The 14540-nt window shown below is 42.5% G+C and overlaps 1 protein-coding gene across 3 annotated transcripts in view; it reads right to left on the bottom strand.

Moving 5' to 3' along the window:
- Window positions 1-14540, bottom strand: part of RHEB (Ras homolog, mTORC1 binding) — a 38810-nt gene that overhangs the window by 23232 nt on the left and 1038 nt on the right. The window lies entirely within an intron of this gene.

The raw sequence follows: 14540 nt of genomic DNA, 5'->3' as shown, positions 1-14540 counted from the left end.
ACCTCAAAGAGGCTCAGCTCTAATGTATCCTCGTCTGGAACGCAGCCACACATTTTTGTAGTTTGCTAAGCTTCTCCTTGTAGCATCCTCCATGCCAGTAAATTCAACATATCCACTGTATTTGAGTTTTAAGAAAATAAACATTCACTGAGACCAAAAGGAGAAGTTATAGGAGCTGAAACAAGGCTGGAAGCTGAGTGCAGAGCCTTGCTACAGTAACTCAAAACACCAGGTACTCCACAACAGAGTTGTAAGCAAAATCCTCCAAGTTTACTTGACTCTCTCTCCCTGAAGGAACAGCACAGAAGGGAAGGGTTGCAAGAAATGGGTTTCATGAGTGTTTAGAATACAAGTCCCAGGTAACTGAAAACTCAGCTAAAGTTGTCCAGAAGTACCCAAAGTGTATTTGCATACACAATTCATTATTATGGTGAGAGTGGTAAAGAAAAGAGTTTTCCACTGTCAAAACAGAAAAGGAGCAGATTTTCAGACAGAAAGCCAGTTCAAAAACTAAAGCTGTCGTGTATCTTTCTGTTCATACACTAGACCACTTGCACCATAAAGCAGAGCATCCCATAAACACCCTAACTAGTGCAATCATAGCACATCAGTTTCAAATGCCATTGCAACTGTCAAGACAAAACAATTGCCAAATTGTGTTTTACTCGTGCTTTTACTACTTGGACAAGAACTGTGGTATTTATAATCCAGCCTTAAAATTCAAGCTTTACAGCACTAGGCAGTTTACCAAACAGATGAGTAACGGAGCCTGGGTGGGCTCGGGGGTCCAGCCTTAAAATTCAAGCTTTACAGCACTAGGCAGTTTACCAAAGAGATGAGTAACGGAGCCTGGGTGGGTTTGGGGACAGCTGCCCTCCCCAAAGAGGTCATGCCCCTCTCCTGCACCTGCCTGCTGTCCCCATCCGGGGGCAGCTGCCCTCCCCAAAGAGGTCATGCCCCTCTCCTGCGCACCACCACCTGCCTGCTGTCCCCATCTCACACCCTGTTCTCCTTGCAACAGGCACAGGGAAAGCCCAGATTCAACTCTCATCGGCAGCCAACTTCTCCCCAAACCCAGGAGACAAAAATGATGCAACCAGGCAGCGATAAGTCAAACAACAGCTCCACAAGCAGGGCATTGTGCAAGCAGGGCTGCACAGCTGCCCACGGCCACGGGCAGCACAGTGCAGCTTATCTCAACAGGAAGGGTTTCTCAATCCTTGCAACTGCCCACACAAGCCATCAGTAAACAGTTTGTCCTGCTCAAGAACAACAGCTACTGAAGAGCTGCAGTTCTGTTGGCAGTGTAGATGCAGTTTCTTTAACTCATCTTTTGCTATTAAAACGCACGGTTATGTAGTTTATTTACATAGTCATTAAACATTTAACAGCTGGCAGCATCTCATCTACTCCTACCACAAGCATAGCACCTTACCTAAGCTAGTCTCTAGATCAATTTAGTAACTAGACTTACCTAGTTAGTCTTCTTAGACTCTCCTTAGGTCTACCCAGTCTTGCCCACAGAACAAACTACTTCAGGCCTTGCCACAAAAAGCACTCAAGAAATTTCATAACGAAATGTTGTCAGTCACATCAAATTAGGTAAGTCTGATGGCACACTCAACTTACTACACTGCAAAGAGATGAAGTTTTCATACCAAAAGATACACTTGGTTTAATTTGAATGTTGGGATCTTTATCTTCTTTAATTCACAATACCAAGATGCACAAAAAAGGAGACAGTGGCATTTCCACAGTGCAGATTATCCATCCTCAGCACAGAGTGGGACTGAACGACTTCCTGGAGCCCATGGCTGACTGGGTAACAAAGAGAATTACAGCATCCCTCTGACAAAGATCCTCTCACAAGATTGCAGACTATCTCAGAGCCCATCACTAGCTCATCATTCATCTCAGGCCACATCGTTAGCAACTTTCTACAGTTAATTAAGATACCCCCCCAGGTACTAATTACAGCTGTGTAGTTCCTGTTTTGCTGATCATTGCTTTGTATTTGGTGAATTAGTCTAATGACTATAAAAATGATACATCTGGGTCAATAAAGAATTCTGTTTCTAAATCTCTGGAGGCAGCAATACAATGAGTAGTTTGTGTTTTACTCAGATGCAACTTAATTCTACTATTAGACTTTTAATCATGAGGAATTATATAAGCATCTACACTGAGCTGCAGTTTTATACGTTTTTGTAGGGATTTCCTTGTGATGTCAGCATTACAGTAACAGGATTAGAAAAATATTTTCTGATGCTTCGAGACAAAACTCTTCCTCAATTCCTACACTTGCTCATGATACTCATGCTTTTGCAGCACGGAGTGGTGGTACTCCTCTCTCAACATGCTCTCTGAGCTTTCTGGAGGACAGACTAAAGGTTGTAATTCTGAGGGAGTGAAAGTTGGAGGACCTCGATGACACAACTTTTGGTAATGTGATAAGGAGTGTCAAACACTGCAGAACCCTTTATGACAAACTAAAGAGCAGATCAGCTTTTCAGGACAACCAAAGTTCTTCTTTAACTTCTTTGACACTCTGTCTCATTGCTACAATTGTTCCCTGCCTTCTCCTGCTCTATTTTTTTTAAATTAGCATATAAGGAAATACATCTGAAGTCTAAGGCAAGGTTTTGTAGCAAGAACTACTTCTGCTGTAAAGGAGAAGTTTCACATGATGGTCTGTAACACCCAAGAGCATAAGCCTGCTGGGAGATGCTTGTTTCCCTTCCATCTGCATTGCACAATTTTCTTGAGGTTTATCAAAGGTATTCCTCTGCAAGCCAGAGGAAATCTGAGAGCAGTCATTTAGAAACAAATCCACATGGCTTCCTTTATTTTCTTCAGATTTCAAAGCAATCGGTCACACTCACAGGAGTACTTGCAGGCCTTGGCTAGGTCGGCAGCAATGAGCCTTCTGAACACAAGCCAAGAGTCCTAATGCTATCTAGATCACATTTCCTGTAAAGAAAGCAAGAAGAGAGCATGTGCTTTATTCCTGATATTTAGCAGCAGGCTTGTTCTATCCTACAGCAGTGCTCATCCCTCAATGCTCACTTAAACTGTGTTGCAATGGATTACATGTCCAAACAAGTATGTAAAGAAAAATTCCATGGCATTCCTGCTATGGCTTACACTTCCAGGCAGTCCATTTTGTCTTCAATAAAGTCAGTAACTACAGCAAAGGACTGTCAAAAGAAATCTTTTAGTTATTTTAGTACACAGTCCTGTTACCTCTGCTTATTACCCCTGCTGGCAAAAAAGCACCAGGCTGCAGCTTTCCTCCCATTCCCCTTTTAATAAGTTACATGAATTCTAATTCCACGTGTTTACTGTCAGCTGTCAAAGATGGGAAAAGGTGTTACAAAGCTTCCCAAAAAAAACCCCAAAACAACAACCTCTGTGGCATATACCTCACCAGGCCAAGGAATGCATGCAAACCTGGCTGCATTGAAGATGCTTTAAACAGGTCAGGGGAACTGCATCCTGGTGTTCCTTAACTGCAAAGGAAATTCAGACATTCCTACCCCAGACAGTCAGCCTGCATTTCTGAGATAAATACCATCCTCTGTATTCCCTTCAGACTTCCTGCAGAAACTGTGCATCCCTGCAGCACCTTCCCACAGCACAAGGCTTAAAATATTTCAGGTGGCAGCAGAAATCCAATGGCATCGGTAGGTGGGCGGTGAGCAACTGCATTGTGCATCACTTGTATATTCTTTTACCATTACTATCATTTACCTTTCCTTTCCTGTCCTATTAAACTGTCTTTATCCCAATTCCATTTTATCTTTTCCCCCACCTGTGTCCCCAGTCCCACTCTGGGGACTGAATGAATGCCTGTGTGGTGTTCAGCTGCCCAATGGGTTAAACCCTAACAACTTCTAAAGGGAAGTTTATTAAGCTTAAAGATCAGACCCTAACATTGCAGTTTATGACACACCTAAAGGTAAAGAGCCTGAAATTTGTACTGACTTCCTCTCCAAAGGGGCAAAATTCAACTTCTACTGCAGGGTAGAATCCAAGTCCTCTCCCCCTATACACACACTTCAAGCAGCTCATTAGGTGTTTGAATAAACTTGACCTTTCCTTGGAACATTGGGTATATACAACATGAAATGAAATGTCTTTGAAAGATCCTTTCAGGAACTGACATTGCTTCATCATTAAATCAGTTTTAAATGCTATGTCATTAGAAATAACACATCTCTCTTGCTTTAATGCATTCCACACATTTCCCTTTTCTATCTTCAAGAACACAAGGGATCAAACTCTCAAATTCCAGTCACTTCCTTCTTGCAGCTAAAGATTTCTGGGATGTACAACCTAAATTGCCATTCCTTCTTCAAGTGAATCCTTCCAGATGCAGTCACAGCACCAGCTCTGCACCCTCTGCACAGACACTGCCTGTTAAACTTTCAAGTTCTGTTAGGATACAGGATGAACCCTTCCACACATCTCACTTGCATTTTCAGACCAGTAAGAGAGAAAGAGAAGCATTACCAAGATGAAAGACCTCAGCTCCACTGACATGCAGGTATTTCCTGAAAAGAATCTTGAGGACTGGAGCCACAGGATTCACAGTTGCCAACACTGTGGCCACCATACACCAATCACTGCTTACAGCCACCACCAAGCAGACAGCCAAGTCCTTGAAAACGTCACTAAACCCTTCCTGGCATCATTTAAAAACACATGTCTAGGAACATGACCCTGAGCATACTGTAACACCAAGTAATACCAAAAGCAGCTGAAAGGGGTGAGGAATAGATAGATCATCTTGGCAGTACTACTGAAATGCATATGACCAGAGGGCTTCAGAATCTTCCTGGAACTGCAAGAATATAAGATGTACACGTGTAAGAGATGTACTTCTCTTTCCATTGTTATAAGATGGCAAAAGGCTATCTTATCACCTGACAAAATCCTGACAGGCGAGTAAGGGTAATATCCCCTCTTTTGGTAACATTATCCAATCAAATCATGTGATGCACATTTTGTAACTACTGCTAAGAAGTTTCAGCCTTACTCTGCAGGAAGTTCACAGAGCTCTCCACCAACAGTAGCAAAAGCTGGAAGATACAAGTGATTTGTGCCCACAAGGGCAGGCTACTTGTACAACATATCATACTAATACATAAATCAAGCTGCATAACATTAGAAAACCTTGGCAACAACAGACAGGTCCACTCTGCAGCAGTGTGTGACTGCTAGGTGGCCAGTCAATGTTTCAGGCTCTTTGTGTCACCACTGATGGTCCAAGGTCTGACAAACCCAATACCAGCAATGCACATGGCCAATAAACCCTGACACCCATGGACAGCTGCTACCAGCACCCAACATCAGCAGACAGCACCATTCACCTGCTATTCCTACAAGGGGGAAGCCCCCAAGGCTGCATGAAGCATCAGGCACTGCAGTACCAACCCTGTAACACCAAAATCTCTCAGCACAGAACAGGGAAAGTCACCTTTGGGGATACTGACAAAGAGTTGTGTTGACTCCTTCTTCCAACAGAGCAAGACATGGTCAACTCCATCACATCTCTGTCCACAACTGGCAGACACAGAGTTTTGATTAATGTTCATATTGTTGAGCCTTGACTATTTCTTTTGTGCTACCCCAGTGGAGCTATACATAACCACACCAACATAAAAACCAACGTGTTCCTGAACTGTTCTTTCCTCTACACCACCAGGTTTTGATGGCTTTTTGTTGTTACTTTTGTCTCTTCTCCATTTCAGCTCTAGATCTTCTCTGAATTAACTGCACGGGCACCTTCCATCTTACTTCTGCTGATCAGGGAAGCTCCTCCCCTCTATTTATCAGAGCTGAAGAAAGCCACAATCTGTTAAATGCCATCTTCACAGCCTTGCACTTCACCCAGCTGGAGTTAGTCATCAGCCCCTCCCCACCAACGCTGGCTGCAAGCCTCCTGCCTTTACACACTTACCCATCTACCCAAGAGTAGCTGCTGAATACAGAGGACAATCTGTCAACAGTAAGGGAGGTTTAAAGTAATAATAAAGTAGTAATACAGCAAAATCTCTGCCTGATGCCCATGGGTAAAACAGCAGGGCGAAAATAAGACTCCAGGGTAAGAATAACATCATGTAGAATACCAGAAGAATCATTAAAGCCCCCAACCTTGGGAAATGTTAAGGGAATTTAAGCCAAAGATCTGTCAGATACAACATGACAGTTGATTTTGCCACAGGGCAGAGAAGATAGAATAGGTATTCCTATTTGCTGTATCTTACTATCAAATTCTTGCCTGCCATGACAGCCAGCTGGCCTTCTCACCTCCCTAACCAGCACATATCCATCTGTTGGTTCATTAGGTCTTCAAATTAAGAGGTTTTGGATAAGAATCATACTTGCCTATTCTCAGTTTTCATATTATGTAGTACTAAAAGGTCACAACACAAAATTCTGACCTTTGCAGGGAAGAGAAAAACACAGAACAAATAAAAAAAACTTCACCACTGCCATCTCACTCCCAGCCTCTTTCAACCCCCCCTGAAAGTATCTCAGGACACCTGCAACTTGAAAATAAATTATTTTTTCATTTTTTCACAAGTCAAGTGTCTTCCAGCCAGTCCTGCTCCAGCACCTGAGGAAGCCCTTGCAAACACAAGCTGGATACTTCACTTTCCAGTGCTCCTCTAGCACAACCACACAGCTTAGACAAGCAGCTGGGTTTTGAACTACAGCTTAAGACAACCTAAAGTAAGGTCAGGCTTCAGGAGACACAGCAGAACATTCTATTTGTCTGTCTGCATGTCAACCCATCAGTTCTGCAAGTTTCACATTAGCTCCTCCTCTGTCCTATCACCACACTAAAAGTGGGGATAAAAGTGATAAAAATGTGCAGTTGTAGAATGACAAGCAGAAAAAAGGTTGAGGTGCCCTAAGCCTCCTATACACTCTGTATGAGGAACAAGATTTTGAAACATTCAGACAACTTTTTCTTCCTATCTTCACTGCTCAGAAAAACTTGCATTACCTTCCAACTGAACCATTTTTATATTTAAGTTTAGCAATCTCAAAAGGTTTATGAAGAGTTTTGATGTTTTTTCTCAAAATATGAAGGTGGAAACAGCACAACCAACACCTTCCTTTCGAATTTATTCACCAGGGTCAAACCATACAAAAGACACAAACACCATTTCCAAGACAGCAATGAAGAACAAGGTACTTCAGCACACTAAGAAACATGGTGCTTGTTTATATGCACATTTCAAAGCAGAAACTTCCAGTTCTAATTAAAAAAATGCTAATTTTGAAACAGATTTCAGAAGACCAAAAATTTGTTATTGATGGAATAACAAGCCTTGAAGCAAAATACACTTTACTGCATTAATGTCAAGTGCTTGATTGTTTTGACAGCTTGTAGGGCAGATTTAATGGAGTTTTCCTACATATTATGCTTCCCAGCTCTTTTGCATACAGCAAGAGTACCTTTAAAGGAGGTCATACATATTGAATGAAGTTTTGGCAATACAATCTGACAAGTTGTTGAAGCTAGACAGATGTATCTCACTAACTCTGGAGACAACGCTGTCAAGAGACACTTTCATATCCTAATTTTGTATTACACTTGCACATGTTTACATCCACACACTGAAGACCACTTATATATTCCATCTTTTCCCAAATTAAAATTAATTTAACTCCATACCCCACAGAACACAAATAACTAGGTTTGGCACACACGATGTTCTGGTTCCTGTAATCTAAAATACCCAACAACAGTGACAACCATCCCAGAAATACTGACTCCTCAATCTCTGAGATTTTAGTGTCATAATTAAAAACAGTGTTGAAAGAAAAATTCACTGTTTCAAGTATAATCTATCAGGGAATTGTGATTTCTGCAGCTGATACTTATTTAACATAGACCACAACTTTTCTCAACTAATCCTCCAAGTGCCACACAGGATCTTTCATTCCTTAAAGGCCCTTCAGAAATCATGCACTTAGTCTTATGCCTCATAACCTTTAGCTATTACCCACAAACTCCTGATCATTCCACCCAAATCAAACTGCTGTACATTTCCTCTTCTTGTTCTAGCCTCAAGTTCTCTAATTCACACAAGAAGTCTCGTAAGAAATTCTAGCAGACTTCCCTTTTGCAGGAGCCCCCAAGGCTCAAGCTTGTCCTAACTTCATCTTGGGGAATATTCTGCTTCATAATCCCAAGTCTGCATTTTCAGAACCTGTGTCATCTGTTTGCACCAATGCTTCATTCACCACTGTCTCATCCAGCACCCTTCATTTCTTAAAATGTACATGCCAGCAATCAATGTGTTTATGGGAAACTGAGGAAAAACCAGAGCATTTCAACAATGAAGTAGCTGTGATTCATCCCTAAACTCTAAGATTCATCACTAAGCCTTAAGGGCCCATAAACAACCAAAGGAGGAGTCAGCCAGTATTTGCAAAAAAACAGATACTTTGAAAGACCAAGACAGAAGACCACGCTGAAAAGCAACACAGCTTAGATTTGTTTCCACTGGCTTTCCACTTAGGAAGGAAATCAGCGACTCTGAATGCCTTTCATTTCCTTGGACAGGTTGTAGCCAAGTGGGAAGTCAGCCTCATCTCCCAAACAACAATCAATAGGACAAGAGAAAACAGTTGTGCCAGGAGAGGTTTAGATTAGATGACAAGAAAAATTTCTTCACAGAAAGTGATGTGAAGCATTGGAACAGGATATCCAGGGAACCAGGTGAGCCACCAGCCCCGCAGGGATTTAAAAGGTGTGTGGATATGGTTTAGTGGTGGACCTGGCAGTGCTGGGTTAACAGGGGGATTCCATGTTCTTTTCCTGAAACTTTGGTTTTCATCCATTGCAACATCTTTACTAGCACGTGTTTCCAGAAAATTCCAGATTGTATCACTTGAGACACCATCTGAATTTAAAGACTTTTGTCTAACAAGGTTTAGGTTTACCCCAGGTCAAAGATTTTTTTTTTTTCCTCAATTCTGCATGAATCGATTAGACTTGACTACAGAAGGTTATTTAAACAAGAACCTTCAAGAACTCGATTTCCCCATGGCTCCCTAGCACACATCTCACCACCTGCACAAGGCCATCTTTTTCCATCAAGAGAACAGGTCCAGTTCAGAAGTTCCACTGCTGAAAGTTGACCAAAAAGCATCCATGCTTGTCTCAGGTGGTGGAGGAAAACACAGATGTGGTTCCATAGCAAGTCTGACTGAAAAGAAGTCTGCACAGCCACAAAGAGCCCACACCACCCTCCCCCAAAATCCTGTGCTCCTGACCCCATTCCCCCTGTCAGGCTGCACTCACTGAGCCAACTAGCTGAAGGATACAAAAACTTTCCCTCCTGGTTGCTTTACTTTTTAAATAAATCACTGCTCTGAGCTGGTGGACAGCCTTCCATCATACCAGGGCCAGGACCTGGGTAGAGGTAGCAAGGTCTGACTTCCAGCCACAGTGCAGGATTAGCTCAACTTGGGCCAAGAGGTGCTCCACCCAACAGAGTTCACTTGCATCTGCCTTCATTAGGCGGCAATTTAAAAAGGAAGTGGCTTGGATATTTCTTGAGAAAAGCTGCACCTGAAAGCCTGTTTTGGCACTTGGTTCAAAAATTGCCTCAGTTTCCTTCCTTGTGAAAAGTTCAATACAAGCAACTTTACCCCACAAAAAACCCAAATCAGCACCCACCATACCTTGTACTTCTCCAAAAGGAAATGCAACCTGTAATAGTCCATATTAATATGCTTTCAGTAAAATTAATAATCTGAAATCTTGTGAAAAGGTCTGCTAGGCAACATAAAACATTGATTTGTCCACACTCCCCTTTTCCCCCATCCCACATACCCTCACTTACAGGACAGCTGCCCTCAATGGGCAGGAACCACAGCGTCAATGCCAATGTCCTGACCAGGATTGGAAGCAAGAAATTTTAAGGAACAACCATCTCCCAAACACAGGAAGCAGATTTTGTTTCCTCACATTATCAAATTCACAACAGATCTGCCATTCACTTCAAATACAGACCTTGGAAAACAAAAGGGAACCTCTCAAATCCTTAAGGAGACCAATTCACGACTGACAAGGGCCACTTCGTGTTTTTACTCACCACGCTTCACGTCTGCAGCTTCTGATTTAGGAAAATTTGAGATGACACCAGCCAATTGACTCATGCAGGATTCGCAGAGCCTGAGTGCATTATGAACATCCCACAGAGAAGCTGTTTCGATTTTGGACGGAATACACAATTAAGTTGAGCAGTTTTTAAAGCACGCCCTTGGATGTCACCTTCAGGAGAGCTACAGGAAATTAATCATAATGGCATTTATCACTTTTTAGCCTGCTCTTCTAATCCCGGCTGCGTGGTCACGCCGAGTTTCCGCAGCAGCCTGTACCGCAGAGGTGGCTGCTTGAGCCAGAACCTACACTCCAGGCAGTGTAGTATCTCTAAATGAAGAGCTCCAACTTTATATAGCTTATAAATTACAGGATCTACATTTCATTTAGCTTTTCCTGTCGATGTGAACTTCAAGTTGTGTAATCAAACACCAAAACGCCCCCATACATACAAGCAAAACGTGCAAGTGTTGCCATTGACAGATCAGAGCAGGCAATTTAAGAGTTAATCCTCGAGCAGTGTCCTCAAATAACCCTACGGTGGCTTGATATTACAGCTGAACATGCTGCCTCTAGTGCTTCCAGCTACTGCTATCAAAGGCTCTGTAGCAACTTTCCCTGCTGCAGCCGCTAACACCGAAATGCAATTAAAGCCGGCATTTCCAGCCTCATCCCGCTCCCCTGGGAGCTGCAACCTTTCCTCCTCCAGCACTGCCGCACCCCGGCAGAGCCAACTGCGGCCCTGGCGAGGGAAGGGCTGTGGAAGTCATCTTGGCACTTTACAAGGGACAGCAAAACGTAACCTTGCATATCAGCTGGCTCCCGAAGCGCTCAGCTTTCCTGGTAAATCTCAGGCTTTCCCACGTTGCGGACACAGCCGATTGTGTAAACCAAATTACAGCGCACGACAGCGGTAATTTCTCCATTCCTCCTCTGTTGACATTTACACGGGCAATTTATCGCCTGCTAAAATTACCACTTCCCCGTCCAATCCCAGAGGGATCCCTGCTCGGGGCGGAACGCTGCTGTGCGAGCAGATGCCATCTTTCAGACACGAACAGCAAAGCCCCAGCTCCATTTTACAGTGCAAACCTCCTGATATTCACACAACTCGTGTTTTCAAACTACGTTTTGCCACAAAAATCTACTATTTACAGGTTCATATGGAAGTTACTGTTTTTTCTGCCTTCTTGCTTTTCAAGCAAAGTGGAGGGGGCAGAGACATTTTTTCAGCTGAATACAATCACCTGGAAGCCTTTCCACACAAATCTAATCCTGACAGATCATTTTGTTCCATCACAGGTTTTTTTTGATACCTGCATGCTGCAGCCAGACCATGACTACTTATGCCTGCAGGATGGTCTGCTCTACACCTACACACACAAAAGAAGTTGATTTATTTATCCAGGGAAGAAAATAGGTAAGTTCCCTATTATTAACTGGATTTTCCCCTCAGAGCCATAAAGTGCCCAGGACAGCATTTTCAGGTGACCAGTACAAACTTGTAAAATTCAGAAAGAGAATTCCTGTTTCTGCAAGTACATCTGTAAAACCAGCAGCACAAAAGAAATTGGGCTGAGATAAAGACCTACAACTGAAGGAGCTGATCCAAACAATACCTTCCTGCTTATCTTAAATCCATCCATTCAATAGAACACAGAGAATCCCATTAATAAGGTACTTTACAAGATGATCTAAGAAACTTCTTCTTTCCTACAGGCATTTGTGGTCTGAATTTGCACATCTGTTCTACAAACAGAGAATGAAACTGAACACAAAGCATTTTTGGCGACTCTAACCTGCTTTTAGAGAGGCTGTTACTCTAAAAAGATCCAGAAAATCTTAGTCCTGCTTGATTTATTTCCAAGCAAATCCATTACTTCCAATTATATTTGGGATATTAAGTTATGACCAAAACACAAACACGAAGATTCTTTTTAATGAAGGCAGTAACTTTATAAAATTTTATGCTTCATCATGCACAAGACAGATTTCGTCCAGAATCAAATCTCAAACAGCTGATCCACTCTGGTCATTTCCCAGCTAACAGTAATGGAAGTCAAGTTCCTCTGTTGTGAAACTCAGATCTTGAGATGAAATCCATCTGATTTCTACTCAGAACCTTGCTGAGACAAGCACACTTACATAATGGAATTTAGCTTTCTTAGACCAATTTAAGCCTGAGCAAAACCCAACAGAGACATTCTTGTGTGATTTTGTCTCACGTCATGCCACGACCTGCATGCTATATCCACAGATAGTCTTCCTCACCAAAAAACAACTCCTAAAGCTCCTGGCAAATACTCTGTCTGCATCTCAGAAAGTATGACTGCCTGGGAATTCACGAGGCTGCCACTGTGATCTCTCCCATCAGCAAAGAATAAGAGTTTCACATATGAAAGGCTTGATGGCGGTGTTGAAAGATAGAGGGAGTGTATTCAAACAAGCAGACTCCTGAATTTTCTATTCTGAGAACGATTATACCAGAATACCACTCCCAACCTCCAGTTTACCTGACAACAGCAGCGGGATAAGATTAAAATTTAATGTAAGTAAAATAAACAAGGCCTTAGCACGAATCCAGGGCAATTTTCAGACCCTGTTTCACAAATCCCCAGGGAGGGCGTGCCCACCCTTCACTGTACACACTTGTAACCTGAGAGACCCACGGTGTTGTTGAATCAACAGTTGTAGGGAAAAGCTCCCTGCTTGACATACATCATCAAAACCTGGTTATTTCAGCACCTAACTGAGAGAGACATGGGAAAAACAGCTCCTCGTTTTTTTTGACAGCTTAATCTCAAATACTGCAGGGGGAGCACCCAGCTTCCCAGAGCAGGTCACCTAAGCATTTAGGGCCAACCTATGAAACTGCAACCATCTTACAACTCACCAAAGCTAACCTCCCTAATTCCAGGGTCAAGATTAACGTTAATGGCAAAACAATGTTGTTCCCTAATTACAAAAGGAAATGTAGAAAGCATTTCCTTCCAGTCCTTCAGATTCTGGAATTATTCCCCACTTTAATGAGTATTACCTCTATACAATGCAGCATTTCCTCCAAAAGAAACGTACTTCCTTTTGTACCACCCAAACACTTGTCCTAAAATGGAATTACATCCTTTCTTATCCAGGGTTCAAGTGATATTCTTGCCATCATAATACAAGGCAAGTCTTAATCAAAAGTTTCCTTGAAGCCAAACTCAGTCCCCATCCTACTACACTTTAGGAGGGATATTTGGGGAAGCAGAGCATAGTCTAAATCTCACAGGTTAACCTTCCTGCTTTTCTAACAGCTTTACAAGATGGAAGTAGGACCTCAATGGCCCATTTCTACTGCTTGAACTTTCACCTAAGTATTTGCCAAGAAATTAAATGACAATGAAGGGAAAATTCCAGTAAACCAGATCCACCCCCCGCCCCCACTTAATTCTATGTCCATACAATTTGAAGCTCTCCTAATAAAACTGGTCTTGTCCTATCAAGCCAAATTCCATACTAGTCCCAGAAAACTTTAGCTAAAGAAGTTCAGCAGTAGGTCTTAACAGTTAGGTAACTTTTTGGCCATCCTTTCCACGAATACTATTGCTCACATCACCAACCAAACTAACAACATTATACTACTTCTCTTTCTCCTCGACTGGTCTTACACCCCACTAATATCAGATTTCCTAACTGCTGTTTGTCCATGTCAACAGATGAAGGACCAAAGCTCAACAGCACACCCAGTCCCCACCACAGACTTCCAAAGAACAGAATTTCAAGCATTTCCCCCTTCCCACTTCCACTGCCCATTGCTTTGCTCCCACCAGTGCTCAAAGAAGAAAGAAAACATAGCACACAGGACAATGAACAGACTGCAACAAGTGATGTCATACAGACTGTGCAAACTGATCAATCTACTACGCACTGTTCTGTTTAAGAACTGGACAAATTCATCATCCTTTTAACACCAACCTGGCTGCAGCTATGCACAAAATGCAAGAAGAAGCTCTCCTTATTTAGCCCACTTTTATATATTGAAAAAAGCTTCTTTAAAGGGTTCTTTAAACTGTGTGCCATGTAAGACAAATTACTGATATAATAACTGTTTTCAATGTAAAAACCCCATTTATATCAGAGTAGTATCTCTCTGTACCATCTTTTTCCCCTCCAACCACACATTATCTTACACATTGATCTATGCTTTTAAGTTTGATCGATTAGCAGCGGCTCTACTACAGCTTGTTCCCCTCTGCTTCAAGAGCCCGAATGCTGAAACATCTGAAACCGTTCTCCATCAAATGCAGGAGAAAAGATCACACTTTTTCATACGGAACAAAACCCTCTATCAGCTGCTATAGACTCGTGCTGGACGCTTCCACGAAGATGGTCCCAGCCATGAGCCCGGGCTGGATTGTCCCAGCAGTGC

Source organism: Onychostruthus taczanowskii, unplaced genomic scaffold, assembly GCF_017590055.1.
Source record: "Onychostruthus taczanowskii isolate IOZ18803 unplaced genomic scaffold, ASM1759005v1 scaffold3, whole genome shotgun sequence".
Taxonomy (NCBI): domain Eukaryota; kingdom Metazoa; phylum Chordata; class Aves; order Passeriformes; family Passeridae; genus Onychostruthus; species Onychostruthus taczanowskii.
Note: the sequence above shows the minus strand (reverse complement) of the source record. Positions and strands in the feature narration are given on the sequence as shown.